We start from the raw sequence: 6,000 nt of genomic DNA, 5'->3' as shown, positions 1-6,000 counted from the left end.
AGACCTTCAACTTGAGTATAGCCTTGTGCTACCAATCTTGCTTTGTTCCTTACAACTATCCCACCTTGATCTTGTTTGTTGCGAAAGACCCATCTAGTACCAATGACATTGTGATCACTAGGCCTCTCAACTAACTCCCATACTTGATTTCTCTTAAAATTGTTAAGCTCTTCATGCATAGCATTGACCCAATCAACATCTCTCAATGTTTCATCAATCTTCTTTGGCTCAATGTGAGACACAAAGGAGAAATGCTCACAAAATGATGCTAATCTTGATCTAGTTTGCACTCCTCTTTGAATATCACCGATGATATGATCTAATGGATGATCTCTTGCAATGTTTGTTGGTTGGAGTATTTGCACTTGATTGCTTGCACTTGGTTTATCATGAGATGATGTACTAGCTTGTTGATCTTGCACTTGTGTACCACTTGTACTAGCTTGATTTTGATCATGAGAACCACTAACTTTTATATTAGAGGTAGGAAGCACTTGATCTTTGTCATCTTCAACATCAATCACTCTCTAGGCCTTAAATCACCAACATCCATATTCTTCATTGCATCGGCCAATTGAGTGCCTCTCACATCATCTAGATTCTCATCTTCCTCTTGAGAGCCATTGGTTTCATCAAACTTAACATCATGCACCTCCTCAAGAGTACCACTAGCCAAATTCCAAACTCTATAAGCTTTGCTAGTAGTTGAGTAACCAAGCAAGAAACCTTCATCACATTTCTTTTCAAATTTACTCAATCTAGTGCCTTTCTTCAATATGTAGCATTTGCAACCAAAAACCCGAAAGTATGCAATGTTGGGCTTTCTTCCATTTAAGAGCTCATATGGTGTCTTCTCCATCATTGGGTGACAATAGAGTCGGTTGCTATAGTAGCAAGCTGTGTTGATTGCTTCGGCCCAAAAGGAATGACTCACATTGTATTCACTCAACATTGATCTTGCCATGTCAATCAAGGTTCTATTCTTCCTCTCAACAAGACCATTTGATTGTGGAGTGTACTTGGCCGAGAATTGATGCCTAATGCCAAATTCATCACAAAGCTCATCAACTCTAGTATTCTTGAATTCACTTCCATTGTCACTTCTCACTTTCTTGATGGTTGTTTCAAACTCATTGTGTACTCTCTTGACAAATGATTTGAAGGTTGCAAAAGCGTCACTCTTGTCACTAAGAAAGAATACCCATGTGTATCTTGTGAAATCATCCACTATCACAAATCCATATTTGTTTCCACCAATGCTTGTGTATGTGGTTGGTCCAAATAAGTCCATGTGCAACAACTCAAATGCCTTGCATGTACTCATGATGCTCTTCTTTGGATGAGTGTTGCCAACTTGTTTTCCGGCTTGACATGCACTACAAAGCTTGTCTTTCTCAAATGTGACATCTTTCAAGCCTCTAACAAGATCATGCTTGACTAACTTGTTCAATTGTTTCATACCAACATGACCAAGCCTTCTATGCCATAACCAACCCATGCTAGATTTAGTGAGCAAGCATGTTGATAGTTGAGCTTCACTAGCATTGAAATCAACCAAGTATAGATTCTCATATCTAAAGCCTTTGAATATCAAGTTAGAGCCATCTACACTTATGATCTCCACATCATCAACTCCAAATATGCATTTGAAACCAAGATCACAAAGTTGAGCTACGGATAGCAAGTTGAAATTCAAGCTCTCTACTAGTAGCACATTGGAAATGCTCAAGTCATTGGATATAGCAATTTTACCAAGCCCTTTGACCTTGCCTTTGCCATTGTCACCAAATGTGATACTATCAACTCCATTGTCATCATTTGGATTGATTGAATTGAACATTCTTGAATCACCGGTCATGTGTTGTGTGCACCCACTATCAAGCACCCAATGCCTTCCTCCGGCTTTATAGTTTACCTACAAAACAAATCAATGTTTCTTAGGTACCCATACTTGTTTGGGTCCTTGGAGGTTAGTGACTAAGCTCTTTGGTACCCAAATGGCCTTCTTCTTTGGACCCACAATTGGTGTACCAACAAACTTAGCATGCACACCCTTCTCACCCTTGGTAAGCACATAACAAGAATCAAAAGGAATGTAAGGTACATTAGCAATTTTCTTGTTCTTGTTAATTTTGTTGCAATTAAGCTCTAGGTGCCCAACTTGCTCGCATTTGTTGCAATACCGACCACTGCTCTTCACAAAGCTAGGCTTGTGAGTTGCAAAAGCTTTCTTGCCCTTCTTGGGGGTATAGCTTAATCCCTCTTTGTTGAGAGAAAACCTTTGGCTACCCAAGCATTTTAGCAAGCGGGCCTCACCACCATAGGCCTTGCCTAGGGCGTGAGTGAGCTCATCCACCTCTCTCTTGAGAGTCTCATTCTCAACCTTTAGTGAGGTGTCACAAGTGACACTAACACTAGAAGTGGAGGTAGAGTTGGTGGTGGTGGATGAAGACCTACAAGAAGAGTTAGTGGCAACAACAACAACAGGTGGGTTGGGTGATTCTTTAATTAAGTCACATGTTGTGCCCACATCACATGATACAACAACCTTTTCCTTGTTCTCTTCTAACAACAAGGAGTGAGCTTTCTCAAGCTTGGTGTGAGCTTTGCCAAGCTTTTCATGGGCTTCCACTAGCCTCTCATGATTAGCATTGAGCTCATCAAAGGATTGCTCAAGAGCTTTTAACTTCTTGGCCAATTCTTTGCACTTCTTGTTTTTAGATTGAATAAGTGAATCGGCTTGTTCTAGCATGTCCATGAGTTGTTCATTAGTGAATTCATTTTCATCATCACTATCACTATCATGTTCATTTTCACTTTCACTTTCACTCTCATCATATTGTACCTTGTGGCCCTTGGCCATGAAGCATGAAGGAGTGTCGAAGAGTGATGGCTTGTTGTTGATAGCAATGCTAGCAAGTGTCTTTTTCTTGGATGCTTTGTCATCATCACTTGAATCATCATCCGAAGAGGCATCACTATCCCATGTCACAACATAGGATCCACCCTTCTTCTTCTTTTTGAAAACCATCTTCTTCTCCTTCTTTTCTTTCTTCTCCTTCTTGTTCTTCTTGTCATGCTCATCATTGTCACTATTGTAAGGACAATCCGCCACAATATGATCGGGGCTTTTACACTTGTAGCATAGCCTCACATGCTCCTTGTTCTTGAAGTGATCTCTTCTCTTTCTTGTGTGATAGCCCTTTTTCTTCATCATCTTGCCAAACTTGCGGACAAAGAGTGCTAGTGCTTCATCATCACTATCATCATTGGAGCACTCCTCATCATGAGTACATGCAAGGCATTTGAGTTGTTGCACATGGACTTATTTGGACCAACCACATACACAAGCATTGGTGGAAACAAATATGGATTTGTGATAGTGGATGATTTCACAAGATACACATGGGTGTTCTTTCTTAGTGACAAAAGTGATGCTTTTGCAACCTTCAAATCATTTGTCAAGAGAATACATAATGAGTTTGAAACAACCATCAAGAAAGTGAGAAGTGACAATGGAAGTGAATTCAAGAACACAAGAGTTGATGAGCTTTGTGATGAATTTGGTATTAGGCATCAATTCTCGGCCAAGTATACTCCACAATCAAATGGTCTTGTTGAGAGGAAGAATAGAACATTGATTGACATGGCAAGATCAATGTTGAGTGAGTACAATGTGAGTCATTCCTTTTGGGCCGAAGCAATCAACATGGCTTGCTACTATAGCAACCGACTCTATTGTCACCCAATGATGGAGAAGACACCATATGAGCTCTTGAATGGAAGAAAGCCCAACATTGCATACTTTCGGGTTTTTGGTTGCAAATGCTACATATTGAAGAAAGGCACTAGATTGAGTAAATTTGAAAAGAAATGTGATGAAGGATTCTTGTTTGGTTACTCCACTACTAGCAAAGCTTATAGAGTTTGGAATTTGGCTAGTGGTACTCTTGAGGAGGTGCATGATGTTGAGTTTGATGAAACCAATGGCTCTCAAGAGGAAGATGAGAATCTAGATGATGTGAGAGGCACTCAATTGGCCGATGCAATGAAGAATATGGACATTGGTGATTTAAGGCCTAGAGAGGTGATTGATGTTGAAGATGACAAAGATCAAGTGCTTCCTACCTCTAATGTGCAAGCTAGTGGTTCTCATGATCAAAATCAAGCTAGTACAAGTGGTACACAAATGCAAGATCAACAAGCTAGTACATCATCTCATGATCAACCAAGTGCAAGCAATCAAGTGCAAATACTCCAACCAACAAATATTGCAAGAGATCATCCATTGGATCATATCATAGGTGATATTCAAAGAGGAGTACAAACTAGATCAAGATTAGCATCATTTTGTGAGCATTTCTCCTTTGTGTCTCACATTGAGCCAAAGAAGATGGATGAAGCTTTGAGAGATGTTGATTGGGTTAATGCTATGCATGAAGAGCTTAACAATTTCAAGAGAAATCAAGTATGGGAAGTAGTTGAGAGGCCTAGTGATCATAATGTCATTGGTACTAGATGGGTTTTTCGCAACAAGCAAGATCAAGATGGGATAGTTGTAAGGAACAAAGCAAGATTGGTAGCACAAGGCTATACTCAAGTCGAAAGTCTTGACTTTGGTGAAACATATGCCCCGGTTGCAAGATTGGAAGCAATTAGGATCTTGTTAGCCTATGCTTGTGCTCATAATATCAAGCTATACCAAATGGATGTGAAGAGTGCATTTCTCAATGGCTATATCAATGAAGAAGTTTATGTTGAGCAACCTCCCGGTTTTGAAGATGACAAGAAACCCAACCATGTTTACAAGCTAAGAAAGACATTGTATGGTTTGAAGTAAGCACCAAGAGCATGGTATGAGAGATTGAGAGATTTCTTACTCTCTAAAGGTTTCAAGATGGGCAAGGTTGACACCACTCTCTTCACTAAGAAGATTGGCAAAGATTTATTTGTGTTGCAAATATATGTTGATGATATCATATTTGGATCAACCAACCAAGAATTTTGTGAAGAGTTTGGGAACATGATGGCTAATGAGTTTGAGATGTCAATGATTGGAGAGCTTAGTTACTTCCTTGGTCTTCAAATCAAGCAATTGAAGAATGGCACATTTGTGAGTCAAGGCAAGTACATAAAAGACATGCTCAAGAAGTTTGGTATGGATGATGCAAAATCTATTAGCACTCCAATGGGAACAAATGGAAGCCTAGATAGTGATACAAGTGGAAATATGGTGGATCAAAAGTTATATTGGTCTATGATTGGAAGCCTACTCTATGTGACCGCATCAAGACCGGATGTCATGTTTAGTGTATGCATGTGTGCAAGATTCCAAGCCTCACCAAGAGAAAGTCATTTGAAGGCAACAAAGAGAATATTGAGGTACTTGAAGCATACACAAAATGTTGGTTTGTGGTATCCCAAAGGTGCAAAGTTTGAACTTGTTGGATATTCCGATTCGGACTATGCGGGATGCAAAGTTGAGAGAAGAAGCACATCGGGCACATGTCAACTATTGGGAAGATCACTTGTCTCATGGTCATCCAAGAAGCAAAATAGTGTTGCACTATGAACCGCCGAAGCGGAGTACATTGCGGCCGGTAGTTGTTGTGCACAAATCCTATGGATGAAGGCAACATTGAAGGACTTTAGAATCAATTTCAAACAAGTGCCATTGCTATGTGACAATGAAAGTGCCGTGAAGCTCACGAACAATCCGGTTCAACACTCAAGAACAAAGCACATAGATGTCCGCCATCATTTCATAAGAGATCACCAACAAAAAGGGGACATTTGCATTGAGAGTATAGGCACCAATGATCAACTTGCCGATATATTCACCAAGCCACTTGATGAGAAGAGGTTTTGCAAGCTAAGGAATGAATTGAACATACTTGACTTCTCAAATATGTGTTGATGCACCCCCACTATATGACATGCCTCTCCTTCGAGCAAAGCAAGGTAAAATTGATTGACATGTCATCCATCCTATGCTAAGGA

This window comes from Sorghum bicolor, chromosome 2 (genome assembly GCF_000003195.3).
Source record: "Sorghum bicolor cultivar BTx623 chromosome 2, Sorghum_bicolor_NCBIv3, whole genome shotgun sequence".
Lineage (NCBI taxonomy): Eukaryota > Viridiplantae > Streptophyta > Magnoliopsida > Poales > Poaceae > Sorghum > Sorghum bicolor.
Note: the sequence above shows the minus strand (reverse complement) of the source record.